Genomic DNA, 11,246 nt, shown 5'->3' with positions numbered 1-11,246 from the left:
TGTGACTGCGGCTCTTTTCTCTTTTTGTCTCCTAACCCAAAGGCGTCTTGCTCGCCCGCTTCCGAAACACCAATATAGGACCTTCCCTTACCGGAAATCTTCTGATTGATCGCGGCATGCTCTGGGACACACACAGCCATAATGCAACTCCTCTACACAGTCCGCGCTTTGCATGCCTCAACAAAAGTTCTCCGTCATCCACTTCAACACTAATAATGGGTTTATTCATAAAAAATAAATTAGGTTTAAAAAGTTTTGCAAATTGATGTTTTCATAAATTTTTCAATTTATAAACCTTTTTTTGATAGCTACTTTATTTTTTATGAATAAGGCCTTTAATGTTTATTCTTTTCTACTGCGTTTTGTTCCATCTTTTTGAAATTTTACAAAATTTTTACACGTATTGAATTGCAAGCATTACTCATCAAATTCCATTCCATTTCGCCTTTCGGTGCAGGACATTCATCATTTTTCCACACTAACTATAAATCAGAAATGTTTGTTGACTTTTTAACACGCAACCGACTCTGTGTTACTATGATGAACTGTCAGAAGTGACAAGCGTGAATTTGCTCACAAAAAAAAAAATGGAAAGAAAATTTAAATGAAATCATAAAATTTTACAAATAAAAATATTTGTAAGTGAACATTTCAACACGCAAGAAACATTTAAATGCAAAATAAATCAATGCGGACAAGCAAAGTTATTTTGGTATGCAAATGCAAGCTGACACGCACCCGTACATATGCATGTATATTAGGGTGGTAAAAAAAAAAATCCTCTCACTCCCTAGGATTGTTCTATATCAAAACAAAACTATTCCCCAATTTTTGGTTTTGAAATCATATCAATATTTAGAGGGCGCTCAAAGCGCTCAAAGTTTTCCATGTATTTTATATGAAAAAAAACTACATTTTGTAGAAATAGTATAGAATTCTTGAAAATCAATATTTTTCGATAGGGAAACTCTGGTTCTTCTCAAGAGACTTTCAGTAACAATACCAATTGTTTATTTAACCATTTTTTAATACTAACGATTTTTTATTGGTCCCCCCATAGCATTTTTCGGGGTTTTTGGCGAAACTATAAATTAAAGTTACTATGAAAAAATTGTTAAATAAACAATGGGCATTATCATTTGGAATCTCCTGCATAGAAACAGAGATTTCCGATCGAAACATATTGATTTTTAAGAATTCGGTGCCTTTATAGGAAAAGTGGTTTTTTCCATAAAACTGCATGGGAAACTTTGAGCGCCTTGAGCGACCTCTAAATACATATTTATTTCAAAATAAAAAAATGAGGGTATATTTTGGACCACCCTTATGCTCATACATATGTGCGCCTGTACGAAATTTCAATATTTTATAAATTCTTTTAATTGAATTCACAACATTTAGTGCTTTAATTTCGGTTTGGTAGTCAACGTCAGCAGCAGCAGCAGCGCGCACCATTAATGTAGGCGCCGATTACCACTGATTCAGTTATGTGGCCAGGGTGGAGGAGCCACCAAAAATATAAACAATTTATAGCGACTACTAGCAAGTAGATTGTGTGTTCATATATATGTTTGTGTATGAAATTATGATTCAAGCAACATTGTAATTGAAAACAAGTGCCTTTAATATCTGATCGACCGGCCGGCTGACTATTTGGCTGGCTGTCGCATCTGTTGGTGGCACATGTGTCATCCTTGTTGAACACCCACGCATGCAAATGCTTACACGAGCACGTACTCGTATGCCTATGGAAGAGGTAAGTTACTGGTAGAACAGAGTACTGAGGTTTTTGATTTATATCGCAAAAATCGGCAACACAAATCACGACATGAGCCATGATTGACAGCGGCGGCGGATAAAGTCAGTGCAGAATGATTAAGGCACCTTGAATGGATTCAAGAGCTATGGGTACGAAATTTTGTTATTCGCTTCTGCTGAAATTAAGGAATTTCGTAAAAAAAAATTGTATTTATAATCTTTTTTCCACACTCGATAAATGAACGAAATAGTTATTGTTGTTTTTATTATGCTGGCTACACGAGCGCACCATTGAAGCTACCAAGTCACCAACCCACTAATAAAAAACTTAATTTTCCTTTCGATTTTTAAAAAAAAAAATCAAAAAATTTTCTTCTTCTCTTCTTCTTCTCCTGAATTCTGCTAATCATTTCATCTTTTTTTTTGAACTTTTTCTGTTAGCCTATCAGCAGCTGCACGTCTTTAGTTTCCTTTCAGCTTCTTTGAGTGACATAATTTGGTTCTCTTTGGCTATTTTCCTGAATGACATGCTGCTTGACCGCAAGCCAACCAAAGAAACCAAAGAAAACTGACTGCAGTCAAAGCCTATCCTCTGACTGTCAAAACAATGTAAGTTTAATTAATTTTCTTGACTACTACTTAGCAAAACAAGAGAGAAGAAAGAAAGCATACAAGATACTGATAGCTTGCTAATTGTAAAAGGAAAAATGGCTTAGCGTGCATTCAAAAAGCGAGTTAAAATTTCAGTTATGGCTTAAAAATAAAAAAATAAAACATTTAAAAACTAAACCCACAAATGTATGTATTTTTATTATTATTTAAAACCATGTCAGTAAATATGTATTTTGAAGAGCATATTTACATGACTGCAATGCAAATCTTTTGATAAACCTACAAATTTTTTGATTATGATACCGATATAATAGCTAAATACCACCTCAAGATTTATATAACCAAAAATCCATAACCATATTTTCGAATTATATCTAATAACGATTTCGATATCCGTATTGTAATATTTCATTTATTTTATCAAGATGATTTAATAAAATTTTTCAAACAGGTGGCTACCCTCCTGAGAAATATTTTCGGTATTAAACTTTCCTAAACCTCTTCAGCTTGATACCCATATTGCATTAAATATTCAATTAATCTTATCAATTGAATAGGATTAAAATGTTCGAACAGGTGGTAACCTTCAACAAAAATATTTTTGGCTGTAAGCCTTCTTAAACCTCTTTCTCTAGGCAGCCATATTGCAATATTTGCTTTTTCTTGCAAATTTACCAAAACTGCAATTTTCCAACAGGTGGCAACTCTCTAATTTTTTTTCTTTCTATATTTTAAGTTAAACCTCTAGCAATATATCGAGTGATGCGCGTACAAACATACAGACATACAAAAATTTAAAAAATTGTTAAATTGGCTTCTGTTACTCTAATAAAGACTCCCCATATTATTTTCCTTGATATCTATAAGGTAGAGACATCGGCCTATTACAATTTTATTAAATGTATAGACAAAGAAATATAAAAATAGCGATTAGCATGTTACAAATTAAATCCATTAAAGTATTAAGCCAAAAAAGGAGCATGGATAAATCTTTATAAGCCTTTTTATTTTCAAACTAACGATTTTAATCAAGTGAAATTTCGCCTTAAAGAATAACAAGTGTTTTTCGTACCAACGAATCGACTTCTAATTATTGCGAAACAAACCTTTTTTAAGTTAATTTTTTTTAATGGCTTTGGTTTCGGCATGACCTTTTCTTTTGTACTCTTAATACGATTTTTTAATATCCTTTATGTGTATGTATGTATGTATGTATGTATGTGCATTCACTTGAATTATTCCTCCGACTTTGTCAACTTATTTGGCTTTCGATTAACTTTTTGCCTTGATATCAACTTTATTAATGATGCCGCATGCGGCGCTTGTAATCATTTCTTTGTCACCACCCACGAATTTATACAAAAGCATTGCAGTCTTTGTTGTAGGATACACTGCTGTGTTTTGGCGAACATTTTTTTTTTGGCAATGTCAAAAGCTTTAATTATGAGCGAAAACAGCAGGCGATAATGACCAATCAGTAACCGCCAACCGCCAAATGCTGACCAATAAATCAACCAAACCAACCAGACTAATCAAGAAAGCGTCCAACCGATTATCCAAGCGAACAGCAGTTAGCCGGCGAACCAACCAAAGGCTTAAATGGGTAAAGCAATTTGCATAATTTACAAATTCTGCGATATAATTGAATGATAAGGCATTGGACTGTCAAGCTGACAGCTGCATGTATGTATGAGTGTTCGAGCGCGGCATTTAGCAAAACAGTCAACGAGCATCAGGCAAGCAGGATCTAGATAAGTATATATATATGCGAATTCAAATACGGCTGTAGCGTTATTACAAGTAGATCCAATTTTTTTGCTTTTGGTACAAAAATGCCAAATATTTCTGCTATTCTTCTCTCAAATAAGAGCAGGGAAAGAAAATTCTAACAACTCTCATTTTCTCGCTCACTTCCATAAGCGAAACAAGAAATTTTGACGCTGTAATGTAGTGGTTAGCAGTGCGCGCTATCACTCTGCAGGACCTGGATTCTAGCCCTGGTCAAACCAACATTGTAATGAAAAAACAGCTTTTCGGAGTCGGCGTAAAACTGTAAGTCCCTCACCTTTGTGTGACAACATCAAGGCGCACACCACAAAAAATTATAATTATATTTCATTCATCTTTTTTAAAAGGAGTTCCTATTTCCATTTCTTTAAAAATAAAATAATTGTTACTGCCAATTTTCCTCCAAATTCATCAAACTTAGTCTTTTTCGTCTAAAAATGATTGTAAGTGTCCATTATGTTAGTTACTAAAATATCGCAGTTTTCGTATTTGTGAAAATTTCCGTTATATGGGAGGTAGGCGTGGTTATTGTCCGATTTCGCCCATTTTCAACACCATCCGCCCTACGCCCAAAAGAAGTGCACGTACCAAGTTTCGTTCAGATATCTAAATTTTTACTCGAGTTATTGTGTGCACAGATGGACGAATGGACGGACAGACAGTCACCGGTTAATCGATTTCTCTTTTCATTCTAATCATTTATGTATATATTTGCCTATATCTATCTCGATTCGTTTTGCCTGTTATAAATAACCGTTATGTGAAAGTTATAATACCCTCGTACACAAGTGTGCTTATACCAAAGCTTACTCAATATTTAAAATAATGAACGGTTTTTAAAAAACCTACGGTGGGAACTGCATGAGCGTTCGATTACCTTTTCCCAGTGCAGGTTTAGCCACGCTTAAAAATGGAAAAGTCTGCTAAAGTGATTATTGTTTGAAAATAAATTGCAACAATTTTTAAACACTCCCAATCCATTTAAATTTTCAACAGACATACTCAAAAAATGTAAGTCTCTTTTTCGTATGCTATAAAAAATCTCTGTCAATTACTTTTGTCTCAATATTTGCATTTTTTGAACATGACAAAAAAAAAAACGCTAAGCGCTAATACGATTTAGCTTCAAACGCGTAATGAAAGAAAATCACGAACATATGAATGGCTGAATAAATAAATGAATGAATGGCAGTAAAAACGTGCTTTGATTATCAAAAAATTGCTTGTGAACCAAAATAATCTTTTCAAATGCAAATTCGCAGCCATGATTATTGGCTAAATACCATGAAAATGAATTGCAGAATAAATCTGGGGGAAAAAATTAAAATATAATAATGGCATGGAAAACAAAGCCATTATATTAGATAAACAGAACTGACTTTAGAGTAAATAGACATAATGGGATATTTTGGAATACCGTAAACATTGGCAATTTTACCTACACCTACCTATGTAAATATGTATAAAAATGGATTTAAAATAATTAAAGCAATAATTTTTCTATTGCTATTTAGTACCAGGCGAGCAACAACTATAAATTGTAAAGAAAAAAATTGATATTATCTTGAATAGTTACTTGTTTAGGTATGCACAGCGACCAAGACATCTCTTGTGCCCTTTTGCTTCTGCTGCATATCGCACACATTTCCATTAACTCCAATTGCCCCTCGTCACATACGCTTAAAGAAGGTATTCTGAAGCTTCGACTTTACGCGTGGGTCGACTGGCTGGAATGCGCTTTTTGGACTCATGGACACATGGAAAATGGACTCAGCTCGACGTTCTGATGATTTTGGTATACTTTTTTATGAGCCTCTCTCCTCTTCTGATACTTACAAACAGCGTAATACTATTTTGCGCTCATGAAATGTACAAAAAGTTAAAATTTTAATTGCATGGATACCTCTTCTTGGCATTATTCGGTTTTGAAAATAAAAGCAAATAGGTAACTCTTTCGCGCAAAGTGATGCTATTTTGATGCATTTAAAATATAAATGTGTATTCAAAATTCCCAACGCGTAATGATTCGTTATATTTTCAAGTCGATTTATTTCGCTTTCTATTCAATGCATGGCTATTTTGCGCTTAATAGACAATTAAATTTTTTATGTGGTCAAACAATTCTTTGTTTTCAATTCAAATAGTTGACTAAAAATGTTTTTGCACACAATTTTATTTTCAATTTCTAGCGCTTATTTTGCGAATTTTATTGATTTAGGAATTCAGTCGGGCTGTTAAATAAATTAAATAAATCACCAAATAATTTAGCTTCCACAAAAGCACGTCTGCCAAAATTTTCAGCAAAAAATGCTTCGCATTAGGTTTGCTTTTCGCTCTGCCCACCCCTAATGAAAATTTATGGTGTGCATTTGTTTGCCGAACGCGCTTAAACGTATTGCATGCTAACTACGTAAGAACTTTTGATTTGCATCATCATTTGACAGCTGCTGTCAAAATTTATGCCGAACACGCTGTAGGTACACAGCCCTTGGCTTCAAAGCGCGTTGAGCATGCATAACAAATTTTTAGCAGCCAGTGTTGAGTGGATAAGCGAGTAGGGGCTGGCTTGCGAAATCCGCAGTGTTGAGTGCAGAGCCTTGTTGTTAGTGGTTTAATTCACGAAATTAAAAGCATGCACTTTTTTTTTGCCACTGTAAAGGTTTGAATGCCGCTGCAGTGCAATAAAGGGTGGCATAAATATAACGCAGGCCTAGCCAAATGTGTGTTAAACGACAAAGTGGCCCACTTTTAGTGCCATCGTGCTAACAAGTTTTTGTAGGAGAGCTGGTCTTTTGCTTTAACAGGCTAACGATTCTCTTTTACTACACAGTTCGCTTGTATTTCAACCAAGTCAAGTAATCGAGTAGTTGCCATTTTCGCAGAATGTGAAACCACACCATATCATGTCAAGAACGTGCACTAAGTCCCATTTGCTAAATTTTAAGTTTAGGTTGTTGGCGTAGTAAGCCGCTTACTTTTAATTTTTTTACTAGTTTTTGGGTCTCTGCATGCATCAACAGCTAGAAAGATTTTTGGAAATGTTGAGTAAGTTAGTAAGCAATTGACAGCAAAATGTCGAAAAATGCTCGTGCAACCCTGAGAAGTGTGTTAAATGAGAAGACCAGAGGCTATGTTCAATAATAGACCGAAATGTCATGAAAACAAAATGTCAGAAAAATGAAATTATCCTTCGATTATACACCAATAAAATTTTATTTAAAGTTGAAAATCTCTCCATTTTGTTCAGACCAAGGCAAAATGAACAGGTAATAGCCCCGCAAAATTTTTGACAAGCAAAATAAGAACAGTATAAGCTGTGTAACACTAATTGTTTCAACTTAATTGAATGTGTGTGAACAGCCGTTTGAGCGTAGCGCGTCTAAATACCACATCTCGCTGCCTCCTGGCAGAAGATTGTTCTCATTATTCTAGATATAGATGCAAAATATTCTGTTCCAGTGTCAATTTTGGATAGATCAGTAAAATAACCATTTTAAAGCTCTTATATTTATGCCGGAGAATTTCCTTAAGAGCGCTAAAGAAGTGACTACCTAAGTCTTGATTTACTTTTGGTCAAAGCTGGGCAACTGCAGAATAAGTGCTGGGCTGTTTCTTTCTCTTCTTAATCTGTATAACTTTTGCAATATTCCTGGCAGAATATTCCTAGTCTTGATGAGTGACAATTAAATAGCTAGTGACCGCTTACATAAGCCGTGACTATCGCAATATCCTCTCTTGAGCAGCTCTTTCGTTTTTATTTCTTTATGTATTCCAATGTTTTATGTTATGTTGTGTTATGTTTTTTCAGTGTTTAAATAGCTATAGGTTTATGGCCAGTTCTTAATTGACCCAAAATTTCTGTTCAAAAATGTACGTATATCCAGGTTTAGCTGACCAAAAATATGTAACCAGTTTTATGGACCAAAATTTTATGTGCAATTTTCCAGTGACCGAGAATTTATGTCCAGTTTTCATTGTCCAAAAATGTATGACCAATTTATAAATTAAAGCGCAGTATGCAAATGATTAAACGTTTATTCCAGAGTGTAATGACCAAAAATTCATGTCCAATTTTTAAATGACCGACAATTTACGTATAACAGGTTTTTTGAGCATTTAAATATGCATGTCCAATTTTTGCTATGCAGTTACGCTCAATTTTTATTTCAAGCTTACATTTAGGTTCAAGAAATAAGTATACAAAATTGCTTACATAAATATGTTCGTAATTCTTAAGCCGTCTCAAATACTCACCATAAATCAAAAGATTATATATGCACGCCAAATGATTTACACTGATATTGAAAAGTCAATGTACCTACGTACATAAAAATACTATTGGATTGTCAATCTGAAAAACAACTGAAGACTACAAAATAAACTAAGAAATATGAAAAAAAAACAATTCTTTGAACAAACACGCAATGAGTCAGTTGATCGACAAACTGGCTAAATGATTGTTTGACTGACTGCTTGTGGGCATTAATTACAGGCAAGAAAGGTCGTGATGTGATTGCAATTAATTTGCATACAATTAAAATGCTTGTGGGTGCCTCATGAGACAAAAAATAGTGAAAAGTAATGAGAAAAGTAATGCAAAGTGACTAAAGTGCAAACTCATTACAAAAACGAACAAAAACGTGTTAAAAAACTCAGCTTGAAATTAAAAAAAAAAAAATTAATAAAAGAAATCGTAAAAATTTGGCAAACTGCAACACGGCGAACTGCCATTACTTTACATACATACATATGTACATTAGGCCGGCCCTTATTTTGAAAAGGGCTCGGATTCTCGGTACACACCCTAGAAATATGACAATAGCCCAAAACCTGAAATATGCAAAGTTTTAGGTCGTTTAGTTACGTATATGGGAAACAAATTTTCGTGAAAGTGGTATAGAATTCTGGAAAATCAATATATTTAACAATTTTAATGAATTTTTTCCGCTTTTGGAGGACCTTTAAAAATTAGTTACAATTAAAAAAATGGTTAAAGAAACAATTTAGGCATTAAAACTGGAAGTCCCCTGAGAGAAAAATTGTTTTTATTTTTTTTTACCATATAAAATTCATTTGAAATTTGAGCGCTGTGACTAATTCTAAATCTTTTTGGATTTACCTAAATCTTTGTTTAGTTTAGTCTTTGAGCTATTCGCACATTTCGAAGTGGTGAGACCAATAATCCAAACACTTCCTCATCTTCCTCCACCCTAATATACATATGCACCCACGCATACCTGTAAACGTTTGATTTGAACATTTTGGCCGCAAAGCTGTAAGCAGCGCTGCCACCACTTCGCCACTTGACAATATCTGCCTTCTGACATGGCATTAAAATGCCTCAACGCCAATCGAGCGGCGAGTGCAAGCAACAAGTAGAACAACAACAAACAGTAGCAATAATTGCGACAAGCCATCGACAGCACTGTGTAGCGCAACAACCTAAAGTTTGAAGGTGCTTATTGAATGTATGCAAGTATGCCTGACAGTGTGTATGTGTGCGTGTGTTTGCCCGGTGTTTGTTCGAAATTCGGTGGCTGTCAACCAGGCAGTCAACAGGGCAATTGTGGCGTCGCGTAAATTTTAATTAAAATTCAATTCAGGTGCATAAAATGACTGCAACGCTTGGCATCCATAAAAAAGCGTAGCAGGCAGTGAGTGGCAAATGAAAAAAAAAATGTAGCAGTGTAAAAACATGAAAAAATGCAAAAAAAGTGAAATGAGCTAAAATCCAAAGTGACAACGACGCAACAAACAGTAGTGGTGCACACCCTCATATACATACATATGCAAAATGCCCTGCTGTTGCTGCAACATTTTTTAAAAGGTTCACGCCCTATTTTTTTTTTTTTCTTTGGTAGCACTCCCAGCTCTGTTGCGCCTGCCACTCAGCGCGCTGATGCGGCAAATTGTTGGACTCCCTTTTCTATCGTCTTTTTTCTTGCAGCAAAACCGTAAAAAAGCGCACTAAAATCAGCCAAGCGCATTTGGTAAATTTGGTAGTCTCGCAACTAACTATGTACTTATTGTCGGCGCTGCGAAAAAAATGTATGTATATAAAGCAATGTAAAATGAGTTGCTTGTTTGCAAATTACTTGTGCTTTCGTTGCCGTTTTTTGTTGTAATTACGTGCCGCATTTTTCGAGAGTAGGCACTCAGCAGGTAAATTGCTTAAGTGTTGGCTGGCCGCGTGTAGAAGGCGGAAGACATGCTGCATACCGCTCTTTGTTGCACGATGACAACGTTGTTACCTTGGCACGGCAGCTGCCGCCGCTGTTGCTGCTGCCAACTTTTTAAATGTCACTTAAGTGCACACGATCGCCTTCAATTAATATTTTATCTTAAGTGAAATAAACTTTCGTTAAAAAAGTACTGGAGAAAGAAGTCTAAGAATGAACAGAGCGTGAATGTGCAAACATTTCGGTAGCACACAAAGTACCTATACAAATTTATATACGCATACAAACCTACATATGTAAATAGTTACGCTGTAATGAAAAATATAGAAGGTTGTTAACAAAATTACAATGATTGCTGATTTGTTTGCTCTTTTAATATCGCAAAACGCAACGAAATAGGAATGTAAATACGAAGAGAATTAATAATAAACCATGTACGAACATTAGGGCGGGTCAATTTGTTTTTTGACTATGCACATATAGCAAAAGAGGATTCTACGTGTAATAATCCTAAGAATCTATGGCTCTAAAATCAATTTGGAGTTTGCCAAATGGCGAAAATAGGTTTTGAAGAAAATGTGAAAATTTTCATTGCTGGGCTCTCTGGTGGCAGTTTTAAGAAAAAGATAAGTGCAGATAAGTTTATAGAAAATTAAAGCACTTCTTTACGGCACTACAGCAAAATGCTAAGATATTATTTTTATAATTGATTTTCGACCCATGTTTTTTTCGGCAAATTTGCTTTGCATTACACGTAGAATACTTCTGCGCTATACGCTCATAGCCGAAAAAATCTCCCATTCAAATTGACCCGCCCTAACATACATACATAAATAGTGATATCGAGCCCTAACCGCCAAAATAACGTAAGCGACATTTTTTTCAAAATTTTATTTTTGATGCAGAAAT

The sequence above is a fragment of the Rhagoletis pomonella genome, unplaced genomic scaffold (genome assembly GCF_013731165.1).
Source record: "Rhagoletis pomonella isolate Grant_MI unplaced genomic scaffold, Rhpom_1.0 Rhpom_scaffold_00005, whole genome shotgun sequence".
Classification (NCBI taxonomy): Eukaryota; Metazoa; Arthropoda; class Insecta; order Diptera; family Tephritidae; genus Rhagoletis; species Rhagoletis pomonella.
Note: the sequence above shows the minus strand (reverse complement) of the source record.